We start from the raw sequence: 21774 nt of genomic DNA, 5'->3' as shown, positions 1-21774 counted from the left end.
GTTGGGGGCAGTGGATGGGGTACCAGATGTGGTCCTCTGATGTGGAGGTTGGGGGGGGGCTTCCAGACCTGCCAGAAGGTTATGTTGGCTGGAGGGTGGTTAGCACCAAGCACTTCTGTAGTCGAAGCGCTAAGCTGCGCGCCTGACTTAAGCCACTGCTCCTCCAGCTCCAGGCAGACCGTTTCACAGGTGAGAAAACCGAGGTGCAGAGCAGTCTGGGTTTGCGTCCCAGCCATGTGATCTGTCCTTTGCCGCTGAGCCCAGACCCTGGCGTCTGCCCAGTGGCCTCGGATAGGCTTTATGGGGTGTCTGGTTAATCTGCAGCCCCCAGGGTTCTGAACCTGCCTTCACCCAGCGAGGAGGCCACAGCTGGGGTGGGTGGAGGAGGACAAGACCTACCCACCTTGCTTCTCCACCCTCCCAGCCCCAGTCTGTCGGTGGGCTCACTGGGAGGCCCACCCGATGGGCTGTGCTGCCCCTCACCTTACAGACAGGGAAGCTGAGGCTCTGAGAAGTTCCTCCGACCTCCCCAGCCCGTCAGTTGAGTACAGAGGTGGTTCAGTTCCTGCCCTTGGGAAGAGGCCCCAGCTGCTTTGAGAGCTCCTCCAAGCCAAGCACTGAGCCTAGTTTTACTCTTCCTGCAGTTGATCAGAAACAGCGCAGAGAGCCCCTGTAACTTCTGTTAACAGTGATTTTTAACTGCAAAAACGTGCTTTCAGAACCAGATGAGCTCTGACAAAACCCATCGGGATTGCTTCCTGCCCCCACTCCAACTCATATGGCATGCACGCCCCCTGCTGGCCTGGGCTGGGGGGTGGGCTTCCAGCAGCCCTGCTGAACACCAGGGGCCTCGGCCTGGGGCCAAGGGACTTCATGTCCAGCTGGGCGGCATTGGGATGGCCTCTGGAGGGGATGGCAGGGCCACCCAGGGAACATCAGGAGAGGGAGCTGACGATGGACAAACCTGCATCCCTAGAGGAGGGGCAGTGAGGGGAGGATGGAAGCCTGCCTCTGGCTGTGACATGGCAGCAGGGAGCCCCTGGCCGTGCAGCCTGCACACACGTTAGGCTCCCTGTCAGAGCCCCAGAGGTGGTTGCTGGTGGCCAGGCTACTAGCACTCTGGGGAGGGAGAGTCACGGGGCATAGAGCAGCCCTGACCCCTCTGCCGCCCTCAGAAACCTCAGAGGCTGCCTGATGGCTGCCCCTGCATCACCCTCCAGCTGCACCCTCCATCTGGCCACACCCTGAGCTACTCAGAGCTGAGGCACCTCCTTTCCCCTTTCGTTTCCTGTGGAATAAAACGCATTCAGAAAAGAGAAGCACACACAGATGCGCAGCGTAGCATTGCTCTGAAGCGGACCAGGCCCCCTGTGCCCTCCACAGTTCAGCCCACCCCTCCCCTGCCTCCCCTGGCTGTGGGGGGCTCCTGCTTTACTATGAAGCCTTCATCTGTCTCCGTGCTTTCCTGTTTGTGCGCCTATGTGAGTGGAGTCATACCACGCAAGCTTTGGCATCTGGCTTCTGCGTGTCGTGTCTTCCAGGTTTATCCAGGTTGCTGTGTGTAGCTGTAGTTTCTTGCAGAAAACTGTTCTGTTGATGGTACCGTAGTTCATGGATCCATTTTACTGTGGATGGACGTTTAGTTTGCAGTTTGGGACAATCACAGATAGTGCTGCTAGCAACAGTCTTAACTGTTTCTGATCCAAGAGTGCACGCGTTTCTCTGGGGTGTGTACTCAGGACTCGGGCTCTAGGGCATCAGGGCCTTCCATCGTTTCCCAAGAATTCTGCAGTAAAAGATCTCCTGTGTTTCCACATCCTTGTCAGCATTTGAAATTGTCAAACTTTCCTCTATCTTTGCCAATCTGGTGGGTGTATAATTATGGCTTTAATTTGCATTTAGCTAATTACTACCAGACTTCCTTGCTGGCTTGGATGGTAAAGCATCTGCCTACAATGTGAGAGACCCAGGTTCAATCCCTGGGTCGGGAAGATCTCCTGGAGAAGGAAATGGCAACCCACTCCAGTATTCTTGCCTGGAAAATCCCATGGACAGAGGAGCCTGGTGGGCTACAGTCCATGGGGTCGCAAAGAGCCGGACACGACTGAGTGACTTCACTCACTCATTGGATGTGAGCTTGAGCAAACTGTGGGAGATAGTGAAGGACAGGGAAGCCTGGCGTGCTACAGTTCATGGGGTTGCAAAGAATCTGATATGACTTAGTGACTAAACAGTTACTAATGAGGCTGAGCACAGTTTCACATATTTATTAGCCATTTTGATTTTGTCTCCTGTGAAGTGTCTGTTCAACTCTTCTGCCCATTTTCCTGTGTTTGTCTTCTTCTGTTAATCTATAAGAATTCTTTATTTAGCCTTGATACTGTCAGTAACACGTGTCATGTATATCTTTTCAACTCTGTCATTGTTTCTTGGACGTAGTACGGGGTAAGGATTCACTTTCATACCTCCCCACAGAGGGTTACCCCACCTGGCCCTGCATTGTTTATGTATAATCTGCCCCTTCCCTAGGCGTCTGCAAACCCCTTGCCACGTGTAGGTCTGTGACTGGCTTCTGTTCTGTTCTGTTTGTCTGTTTCTGTGCCAATACCAGGCTATCTTAATGACTATTGCTTAGTTAGTTCTGATGGGCTCCCCTGGTGGCTCAGTGGTAAAGAAGCTGTCTGCCAATGCGGGGGACGTGGGTTTGATCCCTGGGTCCAGAAGATCCCCTGGAGAAGAAAATGGTGACTCACTCCATTATTCTTGCCTGGAAAATCCCATTGACAGAAGAGACTAGTGGGCTGGAGTTTATGGGATCACAAGAGTCAGGCACAACTCATCGACTAAACAACAACAACAATTAGTCCTCATGTCTGATAAAGTAAGTCCACATTTTTCTTTGACTGTGTCTTGGCTGTTCTGGCTCTTAGTCTTTCCATGTAAGTTTTTCCCTCCCATGGTGATGGACAGCGAGGCCTGGCATGCTGTGATTCATGGGGTCGCGGAGAGTTGGACACAACTGAGCGACTGAACTGAACTGAACTGAAATTTTAAAATCTAGTCAGTTCCATTAATCACAACTCAGTTGGCATTCTGACTGGGAGTTCATTACAGCTGTCAATCAACTGGTGGAGATTTGAAATCATTGATTCTTCTGATTCATGAACATGGGTCTCTCTCTCTTCATTTGGGTCTGTCAGGTTTACCGATAGGATTTTTGTAATTTTGTCCTTTATGGTCTTGCTCAGCTTTTGCTAGGTTTGATTCATAGGTATTTCATATTCCCTTTATCGTATGTGGTTTTAAGTCTTTGTCATGGAAAGGTAGCATATAGGACATACTTTGTCTTTTAACTGCAGCCATTTGTCCATTTGTGTTTAATGTGATTAAATCTGTTGTATTGTTCCATCTGTGCTGGAGTTTTTCTTTTTCTCTTGTTTTTTCTTGCTTTTGGATTGAGCTACCTTTTTTTCTTTTCAAGCATGCCACTTTCCCTCTTCTAGTTTGAAAGTTTTATACAGTCTATTTCTGTTCTTAACTAAGTTTAGAGCAGTCAGTACTTTTACTGTCCTGCACAACACAAGGAGTTCAGGTGACTTTTTTGGTTGTACTCTGTGGCATGCAAGATGTTAGTTCCCAAACTCATGCCGCCTACAGTGGAAGCATGGAGTACTAACCACTGGACTGCCAGAGAACTGCCTTCAGGTGGCTTAATTTCATTGACCTCATTGTTTGATATTGATATTCATTGTTGTTTGTGTCTAATTTTATATTGTTGGTTTTTTTTTTTTAAGCTCCTACATAGAGGCTTCCCTGATAGCTCAGTTGGTAAAGAATCCACCTACAACGCAGGAGACCCTGGTTCGATTCTTGGGTCAGGAAGAACCGCTGGAGAAGGGATAGGCTACCCACTCCAGTATTCTCGAGCTTCCCTTGTAGCTCAGTTGGTAAAGAATCCGCCTGCAATGCAGGAGACCGGGGTTCGATCCCTGGGTTGGAAAGATCCCCTGGAGAAGGGAAAGACTACCCATTCCAGTATTCTGGCCTGGAGAATTTCGTGGGCTATATAGTCCATGGGTTTGCAAAGAGTTGGACACGACTGAGCGACTTTCACCCGCAAGACAGTATCACTCACAAGATGTACAACATCTCTTATTCTTTTTTTTTGGGGAAAGGAAAGTGTACTTTAATAGCATTCAAACGTTTTATGATGATAACTGCACGTAAGTTTGCCATTTTTAAAGCGCACGGTTCCGTGGCATTCAGTGCATTCACGTGGCTGTGAACCGTCACCACCGTCCGTCCACTGAACTCTTCATCTTGTAAGACAGAGACTCTCTATCTATTAAATAGGAACTCCCGATTTCCCCTCCCCCAGCCCCTGGCAACACCGTCTGCTTTCTGTCTCATGAATTTGACTACTCAAGTCCTGCACGCCAGTATTCTGGCCTAGAGAATTCCATGGACTGTATACTCCTTGAGGTCGCAGAGTTGGACATGACTGACTTTAACTGGCCACGGGCAGGGCCGTCATACAAGTGGAATCATAATTTGTGTTTTTGTGACTGACTTGTTTCACTTAGCATTATGTCTTTTAAGATTCATCCATATTGTAGCCTAAGGCAGAATTTCCTTTTAAAGGCTGAATATTATTCCACTGTATGGACAGACCACATTTTGTTTATCAGTTTATAAAAGACACTCGAGTTGCTTCCTCCGTTTATGGTTAATAATGCTGCTATGAACATGCATGTACAAATATTAGTCTCATATATACCATGAAGTGGAATTGCTATGGTATATGGTAATTCCTTAACTTTTTGAAGACCCACCACACCATTTTCCCCACTGATTGCACCATTTCACATTTCCACCAGCAATGCACAAGCGTTCCAATTTATCTACTCCTTGTCAGTACTTCTTTTTTTTAAAAAATAAAATGGCAATCCTAATGGATATTAAATGGTATCTCATGGTGGTTTTGATTTGCAATTTTTTAATGCTTAGTGATGTTGAGCATCTTTCCATGTGCTTATTGGCCATCTATATGTCTTTGGAGAAATGCCTGTTCAAGTCCTTTGCCCATTCCTTAATTGGGGTGTATACTTTTTTGGCGTTAAAGTGTAGTGTTTCTTACATGCAGTTTTCTTAAGATTGGGTTCTTCAGAAGCAAAACTTTGAAGAGGAATCTTGTGCAAGTGATTTATTGAGGGAATGTTCTCAGGATAAGCTGAATGGGGAAATTAGGATAGTGCAGAGGAAAAAACAAGGGAAAGAGGTGGCTCAGCTGGAGACTAGCTTTAACCTGGCCCTGAGGGGATCTCTGGAGTATGACTGTTCTACATAGTTGGTTTTGCTTTGAAGGGACCAGCCTTTTGTACCCCAAGTCAGCCAGTTATTGTCCAGGTAGGGAGATAATCTCCTGGGCTAGGCAGCACTCTGGAGAAAGGGGGTCTGTGGGAATTAGCAGCTCACACTCACAGCACGTGGAGAGTGGACCACTTGTAGCACCCACCCAGAATAGGGATTTGGGCTGGGCACCAATGGCGACTACTAAGTCCACCCCTTGAAGGGCTCAGATCCACTTAATGTTTCTCACATTAAGTTCAGTCCATTGAGACATGGGCTCTTCAGTGTTTCCACTTGTCCAAGTACCATGGAGAACTTCTGGAAGATGGACAGAGGGATAAACTGTGTGGCCCCCACTGCTGCAGTTGGCCTCAAAGCCACACTGATACCCAGCACCTCCCTTTTCCACCACACATTCCAGACTGCTCTTCTCAACTCGCCCTCTGGCTCTGGGAGTCTGAGTCCCTGTGCTTATCAGGCCTTGTTGCTGGGTCTGACGTTGTATTTTTCACCTTTGTTTGACCTGGGTCTTTCTCGTATCTTCCCTGTCACTTCTTAACATGCTCAATGGTCTACTCCCCTCCTCCCTTCAGCAAGCCCCCACTGACATCTCCTGTCGGCCAGGCCTTTTTGTTGGGTGAAAGGGAAACAGTGAGTGATGCAGAAGTGGGAGTCTTGTCTTGAGACAAGTCCGCATCCAGGAGATCAGAGGTCGCTGTCTCTTAACCACAGAGAGTGTCCCTGACCCTTCTGCAGACCAGGCCAAGGAGGACCCTGCTGGGAGGGCAGGCCTGGATTCCACACTATTCCTTCACTGCCCAGCTCTGGGCCTCAACTTTCTATGGGTATAAAGGGAGCTGGTCCATATGGCTCCTTTGTCTTTTGGGGACTCAGATGAGACCAACAGGACGGGCAGTTTGGGGAGGCGCCTCCAGGTCGCTGGCAGATGGCCTGGTCTCACCGATGCCCTGGTTCTGCGAAGGTCTCTGGTGCTCTCGCTCATCCAGCATCAGCACGCCAGGCTCCGGGCACCAGGCAGCGGCCGCATCGACGGAGCCTTATCAGGATCCACAGGCCTCGCTGTCTTGGCCCCACCCTGGCTGCCAGCCCGGCCCCAAACTCTGGGCACAGGGCACAGACTGGGCACAGGGGCAGAGTCCGTCCGCTGGAAGAGTGGGCGAGTCGGGCAGGGAGAGGCCTGGAGCCTCAGGCCGAGAAGGGCCTGGAGCGGATCTTTTGGAGCGAGCTCCTGCGCGTCCTGCGAACCTGCCCTCCAAGAGCCTGATCAACGACAAATGAATGAGGCTTCCAAGACCCTGACCATCGACAATGAACAAGTGGCCGAGCGGCTTCGGGTGAGCGGGCGCCGCCCGCACGCCGGCCGACCTGCTTCAGCGACGAGGCGCGTGGGCCTGCGAGCTGCCGTCCCAGCGCGCTGGACCCCGCCCGGCCCGCAGGACCCGGGGCGCCGGAGTCCGACTCTGCCAGCAGGCGGCAGCCCCGCCCGCTCAGGGCCCGCCCCCCGCCGCCCCGCGGCGCCCGCGCGCCCAGCCAATAGCAGCACGGGTTGCTGGGCGGTGCGGCAAGCGCTGGGCCTATGGGGCGGCGCGTTGGTGGGCTGCGGCGCCGCAGGCCGCACCCAGCTCGGGCGGCTGGGGCTGTGAGGGCTGAGGGGGCGGGAGGCCGGGCGGGCCGGGTTGCGGGCCGGGGTTCGCGCGGCGGACGGGGGGCGGAGCCGGAGTCGCCGGAGCGGACGGGCGGCTGTCGCGCCGGGACCTGGGAGCCTTCGCGCTGCCCGCCATTCGCCTCTGAGGTGAGGCTGGTGCGCAGCGCGGCGGCGGGCCGGGGCCGCAGGCCGAGCGGCGAGCCTTCGGCGGCGGCGCGGAGGGCGGGGGCCGCCGTGGGAGGGGTCCCGGCCTTTCGGCCCCTGGCCTTGGGGGGCGGGGGCGGGGGGCGCCTGCTTCCTGCAGACCGTGGCGCCCGGGGCTGGTCCGTGGAGACGGCTGGGCAGCTTGTCGGTGGGCTTCGGGGGTCCCTGTGGAGACGGAGGGCGCGGGCTGGCCGGTGGGCCGGCGCGGCGGGCGCGGGCCCCGCGGTGCCAGCGGCTCCGGCGTCCGTGCACAGACGCAGACAGACGCGGGCATCCGGATCCTGCCCGCCGTCTGCTCTGTGTGTTTTTTTTTTTTTTAAGAAAACGACAGCTTCTGCCGAAAGAGAGAAGCCACATCTGCCTGCGGACGGTAATAGGGCTGTCCTGCACCTTGATGAGGGAAGGGGCTGTTGCTCTTCGCCCTCTCTTTCCTTTCTTTTTCGTCTCGGGGAGTGTCAGCGGGTCTCTTGCCTTTTAACCGTTTTATTTTTGCTCGAGTAATTCATGGTCGGGAGATTTCGTAAGCTTTTGCGTTCACTTCATGCATTCTTACCCTAAAAAGTGTTTTTTTTTGGGGGGGGTTAACCTGGAACTGCCAGCAGTGGTGTGACCATATGATTTTATGCCTAAATGATAGAAAGCAGTTTGTCATATCCGCACGGGCCAAAAACATAGCTGAACGTTGTATGCAGTGCTGCTTGTAAGTTGTTACAGAAGGATTTTTTTTTTGCGGGTGAAAAATTGGTTACATCTTAATGAGGACAGGGAATAAGCTGTTGAAAGGTCCACTGTCGTCTTTGCTTAAACACATCAGTGAAGGCGCCCAGTAAAAACCAGTCAGAGTCGATGAGCGCCGGAGAGGGGACGGCACCCCCGGCAAAGATGAATTGTGTGAGGGTTGGATTGTACACCTGGGGTCTTTAGTTAACGGGCAAGTGCCAGCCCACGTGTAAATTAGTTATTTAAATCCGGAATCTTGGTATTTTGATTGTGGGTTACACTAGAATGGTAAAGTTGTTTTTTAAGGAAGTGAATGGTTTTGGCAGTCCCAACTGTTTTTCAAGAGTTTTGATGTGGTTTACAGCAGGACAAATGGTATGATTTGTTTTACTGCTTGTGTGGTTTCATTTACAGAGGTTCACCCAAAGACGTGAATCTAAGTTCTACCCAGTCTTAAAAAAGGTGGGATAGTTTCCTCTCTAAAATATAATTTGTACAGCTAGCCATTTTCTCCTTTAACTCTTTGATGTCTGATATTGCTAAGGTTTTGTTTGGTATTCAGTTATTGATTTTGCTGTAAAAGGTGTTTCTTTAGATGATTATTAGTTTTTAGTTAGTTCTTTCAAGTTGTCCTTGTATTGAATCAGTAAATACTGAAGTGCTTTAAACGATACCTTAAAAAACATTAAAAAAATAATCAAATATCCGACCAGTTTAAAATTTTCTTGATTGTCATAATTTTTAACAGTTTGACAGCTAATATCAAAAAGACATTTTTATTATGTGAAACTTAGAGATTAAATTGGATTTATTTATTTTTACATGTTTAATTCTTCCCACCACGTGTAGAGGGACTAGTATAATAAACCTCTCTTTACCCTCATCTAGCTTCAGTAGTTATTTTACTCATGGCTAGTTTTGCTTTACCTGTATCCTCATACCCAACATGTCATGTGATTTTAGCTGTTAAATATTTCTGTATGTATATTTTCTTGATTTTAACAGTTTGAATGAGGATACAAATGCGTACATTGTGACATGTTTTAATCTATAGGCTCCTCCTCCATCTTTTGTTGTTGCTTGTAATTTATTTGTTGCTGAAATTGTTGGTTTGTCCTGTCGAATTACTTAGTCTGGATTTTATTCTGTTTTGTAGTTTATCTACATAGTATTTGCTGTAAACGTAATGTAATTTAGTTAGAGCTTGGCGTCACCAGATTCAGGTTTGGTTTATTTTTGGCAAGAAGACTTTATAGGTTAGCAGGCACATAAGGGTTCAGTTCAGTTCAGTTCAGTTGCTCAGTCGTGTCCGACTCTCCGCGACCCCACGAATTACAGCATGCCAGGCCTCCCTGTCCATAACCAACTCCCAGAGTTCACTCAAACTCATGTCCACAGAGTCGGTGATGCCATCCAGCCATCTCATTCTCTGTCGTCCCCTTCTCCTCCCGCCCTCAGCCTTTCCCAGCATCAGAGTCTTTTCCAGTGAGTCAACTTGTCGCATGAGGTGGCCAAAGTATTGCAGTTTCAGCTTTCGCATCAGTCCTTCCAATGAACACCCAGAATTGATCTCCTTTAGAATGGACTGGTTGGACAAGGGACTCTCAAGAGTCTTCTCCAACACCACAGTTCAAAAGCATCAATTCTTCGGCGATCAGCTTTCTTCACAGTCCAACTCTCACATCCATACATGACCACAGGAATTAAATTGCAGTATAGATGATTTATAAGGGACTTCCCTGGTGGCTCAGAGGTTAAAGCGTCTGCCTCCAATGTGGGAGACCTGGGTTCGATCCCTGGGTCGGGAAGATCCCCTGGAGAAGGAAACGGTAACCCACTCCAGTATTCTTGCCTGGAGAATCGCATGGACGGAGAAGCCTGGTAGGCTACAGTCCACGGGGTCGCATAGAGTTGGACACGACTGAGCGACGGAACCGAACGGAACGGATAGATGATTTATAGTGTTTCTGGTGTATGTATCGTGTGTATATCAGATGCATATTCTCTTCAGCTTGTGTCCATCATGGGTTAGTAAAAGATGTTGAGTATAGTTCCTTGTGCTAACAGTAGGTACTTTTCAATCTATTTTTTATATAGTAGTGTGTATCTGTTAATCCCAAATCCCCAGTTTATTCTGCTCCCTCTTTCCCCTGTGGTAGCCATAAATTTGTTTACTTAGTCTGTGAGTCTGTTTCTGTTTCCTGAATAAGTTCATTTGCATACTTTTTTAATTTCACTGAAGTGATATCATATGATGTCTTTCCTTGTCTTGCTGCATTTAGTATGATAATCTTTAGGTCAATCGATGTTGCTGCAAGTAGTCTTTCTTCCTGTTTGGATCCCTTAATGCTCAATGTTTAGAGTCATTCTTTGATTAGGTATTAAAAATGTTGATATATTAATTATATAACTTCATCATTTATTAGCTGGAATATTTCTGTAAAGAGCAATTTCCCTTCCTTCATTATTTGGTTACCTTGAATTGTAACTCTTAGGAAAGGCAGGATAAATGCTTAATCCTGCTACATTTTATATTAGTTTTCAATCCTACATTTTATATTAGTTTTCAAAATAATGAGTTGGCATCCTCCAAAAGTAGCCAGTGAGTTGTGTGTATGTATTTGTGTCATTGTGAATTCATGGATTTAAACATATTTATATGGTTCAGTTCATTGTAGATCCTTATTGAGACTCGAATTGTTCCATCATTGTGTAATAGAAATCTGTTCAAATTGGCTCCTAAATCCTTTAGACACAAGTCTTTGATTGCTCTTTTTTCTGGTATGACAAACCACACCAGGCTCATGTTGTACATTTTTTGTCCCAGCCTTGGAATCATCATTTCTCCAAGGGGCCTTGCTTTTTTTTAATGAAAAAATAATATTTTGTAATTACAGTCTGTGTCCTGGAGTTGTTGATTGCTGCTCAGTTGATCATTGTTTCTAGGTCTTTTCATTGCACACATGGCAATTGCTGACACCTTTAGTTGTAGAGCAAGAGGACAGAATCCTGCTCAACTTTTTCAATCTGCATGTGTCTCTGTTTCCTTCTGAGACAGACGTCTTGATTCTGATCACTCATTGTTTTACCCTACACTGTATATCAGAAGAACAATATGAACACTACCACCAACTAATAAAAGGTGTTTAAGAGGTTTTTTTGTATCGTTATTTGGAATACGTAGTCAAATTACGGTGTTTTAAAGTTGCTTAGGGTAGTTACTTGATAGGCTGCAGTCCATGGGTTCGCTGAGAGTCGGACACGACTGAGCGACTTCACTTTCACTTTTCACTTTCATGCTTTGGAGAAGGAAACGGCAACCACTCCAGTGTTCTTGCCTGGAGAATCCCAGGGATGGGGGAGCCTGGTGGGCTGCTGTCTATGGGGTCGCACAGAGTCAGACACGACTGAAGCGACTTAGCAGCAGCAGCAGAGTAGTTACTGCATGATTTTGCTATGACTGGATGTGTAATGTTCTTTTGTTTTTTGTTTTCAATGTTTAGGAATTGTTTTTTGTTTTCAAATTGAAGGAATATCATGTAAGTTACAGGTATACAGTGTGGTGATAAATAATTTTTAAAGATTATACTCCGTTTATAGTTATTATAAAATACTGGCTAAGGAATTGCTTTTTGTCTTGTTTTGAGGGTCCATGTATAAGTGGGATCATGTGGTTATTTGTCTTTCTGTCTGACCTAATTGCACTTATAGTGTTCTCAGGGTTCATGCATGCTATAGAAAGTATCAGAATTTTCTTCCTTTTAAAGTCTGAATAACATTCTCAGTTCAGTTCAGTTCAGTCGCTCAGTCGTGTCCGACTCTCCGCGACCCCATGAATCACAGCACGCCAGGCCTCCCTGTCCATCACCAACTCCCGGAGTACACTCAAACTCATGTCCACAGAGTCGGTGATGCCATCCAGCCATCTCATTCTCCGTCGTCCCCTTCTCCTCCCGCCCCCAACCTTTCCCAGCATCAGAGTCTTTTCCAGTGAGTCAACTCGTCGCATGAGGTGGCCAAAGTATTGCAGTTTCAGCTTCAGCATCAGTCCCTCCAATGAACATCCAGGATTGATCTCCTTTAGAGTAGACTGGTTGGATCTCCTTGCAGTATAAGGGACTCTCAAGAGTCTTCTCCAACACCACAGTTCATAAGCATCAATTCTTCGGCGACCAGCTTTCTTCACAGTCCAACTCTCACATCCATACATGACCACGGGAAAAACCATTGCCTTGACTAGACGGACCTTGGTTGGCAAAGTAATGTCTCTGCTTTTTAATATACTATCAAGGTTGGTCATAACTTTCCTTCCAAGGAGCAAGCGTCTTTTAATTTCATGGCTGCAATCAGCATCTGCAGTGATTTTGGAGCCCAAAAAAATAAAATCTGACACTGTTTGCCCATCTATTTCCCATGAATTGATGGGACCAGATGCCATGATCTTTGTTTTCTCAATGTTGAGCTTCAAGCCAACCTTTTCACTCTCCTCTTTCACTTTCATCAAGAGGCTTTTGAGTTCCTCTTCACTTTCTGCCATAAGGGTAGTGTCATCTGCATATCTGAGGTTATTGATATTTCTCCCAGCAGTCTTGATTCCAGCTTGTGCTTCTTCCAGCCCAGCGTTCCTCATGATGTACTCTGCATATAAGTTAAATAAGCAAGGTGACAATATACAACCTTGACATACACCTTTTCCTATTTGGAACCAGTCTGTGGTTCCATGTCCAGTTCTAACTGTTGCTTCCTGACCTGCATACAGGTTTCTCAAGAGGCAGGTCAGGTGGTCTGGGATTCCCATCTCTTTCAGAATGTTCCACAGTTTATTGTGATCGACACAGTCAAAGGCTTTGGCATAGTCAATGAAGCAGAAATAGATGTTTTTCTGGAACTCTCTTGCTTTCTCCATGATCCAGCGGATGTTGGCAATTTGATCTCTGGTGCCTCTGCCTTTTCTAAAACCTGCTTGAACATCTGGGAGTTCACGGTTTACATACTGCTGAAGCCTGGCTTGGAGAATTTTGAGCATGACTTTACTAGCGTGTGAGATGAGTGCGATTGTGCGGTAGTTTGAGCATTCTTTGGCATTGCCTTTCTTTGGGATTGGAATGAAGACTGACCTCTTCCAGTCCTGTGGCCACTGCTGAGTTTTCCAAATCTGCTGGCATATTGAGTGCAGCATTTTCACAGCATCATCTTTCAAGAGTATGTAAATACCACACTTTGTTTATTCATTCATCCTTCTGCAAATATTTGATTTGCTTCCACATTTCAGCAATTGTGAAAATTGCTGCTATGAACAGGAATGTACAGATACCTCCTTGAGACCCTACTTTCAGTTCTTTGCGTTACGTACACAGGAGTGGAATTGCTGGATCAGATAGTAATTCTGTTTAAAAAATTTTGAGTAACCATTGTACTGTTTTCCACAGTGGCGGTACCATTTTATTGATATATTCCCACCAGTAGAGCAAAAGGACTCCAATTTTTTCACATCCTTGGGAACATTTGTTTCCTTTATTTTGATAGTAGCCACAATGGTCATCCTAATGGGTATGAGGGGGTATCTTGTAGTTTTGATTTGTGCTTCCCTAATGCCATCAGACTTTTTTCACCACTTGACATGTGGCATCTGTGCCAGACTGTAGTTGTAGACGTGTTTCCCATTCCTTTCCGTTGCACCGTGCTCCTGTATATGGTTGTGCCATGCTTCATTCAGGAAGATGTGACTGCTTCTAATGAATGTTCTTGTCTGTAGAGTGTTGAAATTGTTCTGGTGCATTTAAAGAGACCAGAATGGTGAGAAGCACCTCACGTAAGTGTGATGTCGCGCTCCTGAGCTCTGCTCTGTTGGGACTTCAGCCTTCTCTTACGTGGTAGTCAGCCAGTGGTGATGCTAGAAGAGCTCACTTTCACTTTCACTTTTTTTTTTGCTTTTTAATAGCTGTTACTTCAGCCCCTCAACTGCAATAATGCAGTTTGAAGTTGGCTTCAAAAATGTCATTTCTGACATAAAATCATCCAACTCATATTGACACAGTATTAATCCACTTGTAAATGTCACATTGTAGTAATCTCTTTTTTTCTGTTATCTATTCTCTCATTTATTACCTGTCTTCATAATCACTGAACTCTTGAGTATTTAGCCATTAAAATCTAAAATGCTAGACCTGTAGACTTTAGTGTGTGAAAACCAGTGCTTATAGCTTTAGTCATTAATGCTGTCTGGTAACATCAGTTTTGTCTGTTCTACCTTCAGAATACATCCTGGATCAGTCCTTCTGTCCCATTGCCACTGTTAAACCACCCTGGGTCCCAGTGGCTGTCGTATCTCTTGGACTACCATAGCATTGTGCAGCTGGTCCCTGCGGGTCCTTACTTTCTACTTACTGTCCACCTGGCAGCCAGAGTGATTTACATACAATAGAAATTAGATCATGGTCTGCCTTGCTAAAACTGCTCAAAGACCCATAAAGTATTAATAGTTGCCTTTAGGTAACAATGTGGCTGTTGGATAGGGGTGGGAAGAAGCCTTACATTTTACTGGATAACCTCATAAATAAACCTTTGGAGTTTTGACTCATGTAATTGGATTATGTACTCAGAATAAATTAAGTAATTTTACAAACAAATCAATCCAATGACTTCCCTTTGTACTTAGGACAGAAATCAAAATTTCTTCTTTCTTTTCTGTCTGTGCCCTATGACTTGTGGGAATGATCCTGACGAAGGATTGAACCCCGACCCCTGGCAGGGAAAGCACTTGAGTCCTAACCACCAAGTCAGAGAATTCCCCCAGATTTCTTACGATGATCTCCCAGCTCACTCTCTTCCATTCTTCCACTTGCCCATTTATGCTGCATTTACATGGCCTTCCTAGAACCTGTCTAGCTCTTAATTTTTTTTTTTTTTTAGACTGAGCTGTGAAGGTGGGTTTACTGTTCACATTGAGTGCATACATTGTGGTTAAATGCCTTTGGACTTGCCTTTCACTGTCTCTGTTTAAATGACTATTGAAAATAGGGATATGCTTGTAAGTGGCAACACAGGCTTTCTAAATCCAGTTTATAAGCTTAAATTTTTGTCTTTTTAAAAACTTACTGTGTGCTAGGCATTGTACTTTTTATGAGTGGGAGCCAAAAAGTTCATTCAGGTGTTTCCGTAAGATGTTACGGAAAAAACTGTATGATTTTTTTTTTTTTTTGCTAGCCCAGTATTATCTAATTTAATCCTTAAAACAATCCTGTTGAGTGGATACTATTTTCATCTCATAAGATGGAAAAGCTAAGAAAGTTTTGATTGCCAGGGTTGCATAGGAGGTGGTGGAGCTGGGATTCAAATCAAGGATGTCTGGCTGGAGATGATGCTCTGCAACACCAGGCTGCACTGCCTGCCTTCTGCACGCTTTGTTAGTCCTGTCACTTCAGCCACCTGATGATAACTGTTGGCCCTGGTCTCCCGGTGAGGGCAGAAGCTGTGCTTTGTTTATTACTGTTTCCTGAGGCTAGCACGTGCTTGGAATAGAGCAGGTCCTTAAGAAATATTTGTTGCATTAGTGATCTTCAGTTAATTTTTAAAAGCTTAGCTGTGAGAAATAAAGTTCATGGCAAATTATTAAAGGCTCATCTGTTTCCTCAAAGCAGAAGTTGACAGACATTTTGTAAAGGGCCAGATAATAAATATTTTAGGCTTTGAGTGAGTGTTAGTCTCTCAGCCATGTCCGACTCTCTTCGACCCCATGGACTGGAGCTCCCACCAGTCCCCTCTGTCCATGAGATTCTTCAGGCAAGAATACTGGAGTGGGTTGCCATTCCCTTCTCCAGGGGATCTTCCTGATCGAAGGATCGAACCCAGGTCTCTTGCATTGCAGGCAAATTCTTGAAAGCTATGTGATCTCTGTTGCAGCTGAACTATTCAGCTTTGCTGCTGCATGAAAGCAGCCATAGGTGATCGTACGTGACAGCGACTGTCCAATAAAACCTTATTTATGGATTCTGAAATTTGAATTGATTTTCATGTCCATCATATATTTATGTTGCATATATTATTTTTTCTAGCCTTTAAAAATCAATCAAGGCTTGTGGCCCTTATAAAAATAGGCAGTGGGCTGGACTTGGCTTCAGGTGGGGCATCATTTGCTGATTTCTGCCCGGAGTTTAAATTTTTTCATTAGACCAAGTTAGACATCTGCCTTCTCCCCTTATTTGTTTTGTTTGCCAGTGGAGTTTCTTTTGTTGCTTCCTGCTTTGGTCTGCAGTGAGGTCCTATGGAGGAGAAGCACTGTCCTGAGATGCCACGTGATATTGGCTGCAGGGCTGTCATCGTGAGCTTTATCCATTATAGTAAATGAAATAAAGCTGATCGCCGAAGAATTGATGCTTTTGAACTGTGGTGTTGGAGAAGACTCTTTGAGAGTCCCTTGTACTGCAAGGAGATCCAACCAGTCCATTCTAAAGGAGATCAATCCTGGGTGTTCATTGGAAGGACTGATGCTAAAGCTGAAACTGCAATACTTTGGCCACCTCATGCGACGAGTTGACTCACTGGAAAAGACTCTGATGCTGGGAAAGGTTGGGGGCGGGAGGAGAAGGGGACGACGGAGAATGAGATGGCTGGATGGCATCACCGACTCTGTGGACATGAGTTTGAGGGAACTCCGGGAGTTGGTGATGGACAGGGAGGCCTGGCGTGCTGTGATTCATGGGGTCGCAGAGAGTCGGACATGACTGAGCGACTGAACTGAACTGAAATGAAATAAAGACTCTCCTTTGTTCAGGAAATCTGCTTTGCTTTTCTTTGAGTAGCAGTTTCAGCTTCATTATTCTAGTTCTAGCCCAGAATGAGTGTCTGTCCTTTAGATAACATATTTCAGCTGTGGCTTAATGGTGAGCACTACGTGGAGTTAGGAAGACCTGGTTATGCCTCGCTGTTTAACTTTCTTCACTAAATAGATCTTTTATTGAGTTTACTTTTCATTTTATCTTGGAGTATGGTTGGTTTACAGTGTTGTGTTAGTGTCAGGTGTGCAGGAAAGTGATAGTTTTACATATATCCTTTTTCTCTCAGTAGAGTTCTCTGTGTCATGCTGTAGGTCCTTGCTGATAATGTTGTATATGGTAGTGTGTGTATGTTAATCCCAAACTCCAAACTTACCTCCCCCCTTTCCCTTTTGGTAACCATAGTTTGTCTTTGAAGTCTGTGAATCTGTTTCTTTTTTGTAAATAAGTTCATTATTATTATCTTTTTAGATTTTGCATATAAGTGATATATGGTATTTGTCTTTCAGTCTTACTTCATTTAGTATGATCATTTCTAGGTCCCTCCCTGTTGCTGCAAATTTTGCTAGATTAATCTTAAGCTAGCATTATACCTGGCCCAGAGGGAGAACCCAGGAAATGGCAAAACTCCTTTTCTACCCTCACCTCCATCACTTTCTCCACCTCACATCCTTGGACACATCACTTTCCTTTTTTGACCTTTAGTTTCCCCATTTGTACAGTGGGTATGATAATGCCCTCCATAAGTACTTCAAAGAATTGGTATGATGATTTGGGACTTCCCTGGTAGTCCAGGGGTTAAGAGTCCACCTTGCAGTTCAGGGGACGTGAGTTCAGTTCCTGGTCAGGGAACTGAGATCCCACATGCCGCATAATAACTAAGCCTGCATGCTCTGGAGGTGCAAGTGGAGAGCCTGTGTGCCACAACCCAATGCAGCCAATGAATAAAAATAAATATTAAAAAAAAGAGAATTGGTATGATGATTAAATTAAAAAGTACTTTGTAAGCTATAGGTGTTGCTTAAGTGTGTTGAGTTACTATCACATATTTAGAATATACTTGAGGGCAAAAATGAGAGAGGAACCATTACTAATGGTGCATTAACTTCTCTTAAATGCACCCCCAACTATTACTTATCTCATGCCTTTTGGGTGTGAAAGATTGTACTGAAAAAGCTATGCTATACATACTGGAGCTCATCTTGCCAAATAAGAGATCAGTTTTTGAGAAAATGTAATGCTTATAATGCAGAGGTGCCATTGCCATAGCAGCTTACTATGCAGAATTGTAAATTTGAGCCAGAGTCTTGAAACTCAACTCCTCGGGGCTGAAATCTTCTCATTTTACTTTAAAGATGTTGCCTCACTGTCTTCTTGCTGCATCATTTCCTGCAGGTGGTCTGCTGTCGCACTTGTCTTTGTTCTCCTACGTGGCGTGTCCTTGTTCTTTGACTGCTTTTAAGATTTTCCTGTCACTGGTTTTGCAGTTTTATTTTGATGTGCTTTTCTTTCTTTGACATACCAGTTCTTACTTGTGGCACGCAGGATCTTTGGTTGTGGCATGTGGGATCTAGTTCCCTGACTAGGAATTGAACTGGGGCCTCCTGCATTGGGAGCAAGGAACCTTAGCCACTGGACTACCAGGGAAGTCCCTTGATGTGCTTTTGAATTCAGTGGATTTTTTTTTTTCATGTTTCTTGTGTTTGGGGTTCATTGAGCAGCTTTCTTGGATCTCTGGGTTTATAAAACCAAATTTATAGATCCAGATTTATAGATATGTGGGTTTGCTCATCAATCTGGAGAAAATTTTGGTCATTATCTTTTCGTGTATATTTTCTTCTCAATGTTATCTTTGAGAACTCCAGTTCCATTCATGCTGGACTGTTTAAAGTTGACCAACAGCTCAGGGATGCTTTGTTCATTTGTTTGATTGTCTTTTTCCTTTGATTTTTTTTTTTAATTGCTTTGTCTTCAAATTCACTACTCTTTACAGTGTTTAATCTACCATTAATCTTGTTCAGTGTAAATTTTCATCTTACATGGTGTAGTTTTCATCTTTAGAATTTCAATTTGTGTCATTTTTATATCTTCCATCTCTCTACTTGAGGTTTTGAATGTATGTAGGAAAATCCCATGGACGGAGAAGCCTGGTGGGCTGCAGTCCATGCGGTTGTGAAGAGTCAGACACGACCGAGCGAGTTCACTTTCCCTTTTCCCTTTCATGCATTGGAGGAGGAAATGGCAACCCACTCTAGTATTCTTGTCTGGAGAATCCCAAGGATGGGGGAGCCTGGTGGGCTGCTGTCTATGGGGTCGCACAGACTCGGAGACGACTGAAGCGACTTAGCAGCAGTATAGTTGTACTGTTTTAGTGACCTTGTCCACTAATTTTTAACCTGACTTTCAGTTCTCGGTTGGTTTGATTGATTTATATTTCCAATATGGATCTTGTTTTTCTGCTTCTTTGCTTGTTGGGTAATTATTTATTGGATTCCAGACATTGTAAATTTTACATTGTTGGGTTCTGAATCATTATTTCTTCCTATAAACATTCTTAAGCCTTGTTTGCTCTGTTTTGTTAGCAGTAGGACTTTAAAATTTTTACTATGTTGTAGATGGTGGAATTTTTACTATGCTGTAGATGGTGAATGGCAACATTTTCTTTTACATAAACTCCTAGCCTCCTTTTGGAGAAGGAAATGGCTGCTCACTCCAGTGTTCTTGCTTGGAAAATCCCATGGATGGAGTACCCTGACAGGCTACAGTCCGTGGGGTCGCAGGGAGTCTGGCGTGACTGAGCGACTTCACTTAGCCTCCTTGAGAATATAAAGTCACTGAAACAACAATAACAGCAACATTTTACCTGCTTTACTTGTGAATCTGATGTATCATTTTGTTTTTATTTTCCCCTATGCTTTGGCAAGTTATTTCGGTAAGTATAGGGCTGTCCTTTTTTGAATTTCTTTTAGTCTGAGGTTTTAAAAGCTGAATATGAGAGTTGGTTAAGTAGCAGATTAAATATGCTGATACTTGCTCAGTTTGTTCAGTGCTTACTAGCTGTCACATGGCTCTTTCAAATATTTAAAATATTTAAGAACTTTGACATAGCATAATATTAAAGTTTAACAGAGCTGTTTAATAGTTCATGCTTGTTCTGACCTTCTACATACAGCAGGCTTCAGTTGGAAGGAGTGAAAATAAGCAGGTTTAATTTCGTTTGCCCTTTGAGCTTTATTCCAGAAGTACCTTTTTAAACAACTGTTGTGCCTAATGTATAACATTATTTTTGATATCTGTTAGCTTAAACTTGTTGAGCATATCTGGATATGATTTTATATTAATTTAAAATATACATAAGAAAAAATAGCATTTTTCCTACATGGGAAAAAATAGTATTTTTAAATGCAGCAGGAGTGGAGTCTGGAGGACACTTAAATTTTAACTGAACAGTATCTTGAAAACCTATTCTGCCAGGATAAAGTGACAACAGTAATTTTTAAAATGTTATTCTGCAAGGATATTTTCCATTCTGTAGCTTTCACTAACTTGGAGTCCCGTTTCTTCACATACAGTTACTGAGCACCTGTTTTGTGCTGGGGACTCCTCTAGGCACGATGAACAGAGCTGGGGTAAGATGCGTGTCCCTTTCTTGGGAGTGTCCGTTCTAGAGTGAGATGAGGTGATAAAGCCAGCCTGTCGCAGTAATAACTGCTGTGAAGAGCACAGAAGCAGAGTAACGGTTGGAGAATGACGGCAGCAGGGTCTGTTGCAGATGGGAGAGTGAAGGAGGCTTCTCTGAGGAGCTGACGTTTCATTAGAGATGGAATCTGTGTGCATCTGGGGGAGAGCGTTTGGGCAGTGGAGACCTTCTTGCCTGTTGGTGGGGGCAGGTAATGAAGGCTAGACATCTGGGAAAAGAAAGCCCTTATGGGCTGTGAATTAGATGAGGAAGCAGAGCAGGTGCTGTTTGCCAGTGTCCCTTAAACCTGCCTGGTGCCTGGCACTGGGTAGTGCAGATATGAAATGAATTTTTTTTGGTGGAGCCTATCTAATAATGACAAAGTTAGTAGTAGTTCAGTTCAGTCACTTAGTCGTGTCCGACTTTGCGATCCCATAAATTGCAGCACGCCAGGCCTCCCTGTCCATCACCAACTCCTGGAGTTCACTCAAACTCATGTCCATCGAGTCGGTGATGCCATCCAGCCATCTCATCCTCTGTCGTCCCCTTTTCCCACCCCCAATCCCTCCCAGCATCAGAGTCTTTTCCATTGAGTCAGCTCATCACATGAGGTGGCCAAAGTATTGAAGTTTCAGCTTCAGCATCAGTCCTTCCAATGAACACCCAGGATCGATCTCCTTTAGAATGGACTGGTTGGATCTCCTTGCAGTCCAAGGGACTCTCGAGAGTCTTCTCCAGCACCACAGTTCAAAAGCATCAATTCTTAGGCGATCAGCTTTTTTCACAGTCCAACTCTCACATCCATACATGACCACGGGAAAAACCATAGCCTTGACTAGACGGACCTTTGTTGGCAAAGTAACATCTGCTTTTTAATGTGCTGTCTAGGTTGGTCATAACTTTGCTTCCAAGGAGTAAGCATCTTTTAGTATCATTATTAAATAATTATTAAGTTATAGTAATAGCCAGAGGTAATTTTTATTGTGCACTCTGTGGGGAGTATTATTGTACCATTTTGCAGACAAGGAAGCCATGAGGCAAGTTAAGAAACTTGCCCAGGAGCACAGAGCTGGAGTGGTGGTGTGTACATACCTCCTTTAAAAAATAAATTGTTAAAATTGTTATACATAGCGATACTGATTTTGTTCTCTTTAATACATCTTGGCAAATGTGCAATAGCAGCACACAGATCTATCTGATTCTCTTTAATAGCCTCAGGTTTTTTCTTTTACCTATATAATTTATTTAATCACTGCTATATTGATAGGTATTTGTTTCCAGATTTTTGCCGTTATAAGCTTTTTAAGGTTAGCATTCCTTGTCTCTGGGCACTGTGAAAATATCTGTACATATCGATTCAGAAATGAAATTGCTTGGTCCAA

At 44.9% G+C, this 21774-nt stretch overlaps 1 protein-coding gene across 4 annotated transcripts in view; it reads left to right on the top strand.

The window, feature by feature from the left end:
- The first annotated feature begins 7003 nt into the window (after positions 1-7003).
- The window catches only part of ADD1 (adducin 1), a 93754-nt gene continuing 78983 nt past the window's right edge, over positions 7004-21774 (top strand). For all 4 annotated transcript variants that reach the window (XM_055434471.2, XM_055434469.2, XM_055434474.2 and 1 more), the window contains exon 1: positions 7004-7162. The gene's annotated coding sequence lies outside the window, so the exon portion shown is untranslated. The remainder of the gene's footprint in view (positions 7163-21774) is intronic.

The sequence above is a fragment of the Moschus berezovskii genome, chromosome 5, assembly GCF_049115385.1.
Source record: "Moschus berezovskii isolate FMDL1 chromosome 5, NW_MosBer_1.0, whole genome shotgun sequence".
In the NCBI taxonomy this organism is placed as follows: Eukaryota; Metazoa; Chordata; class Mammalia; order Artiodactyla; family Moschidae; genus Moschus; species Moschus berezovskii.
Note: the sequence above shows the minus strand (reverse complement) of the source record. Positions and strands in the feature narration are given on the sequence as shown.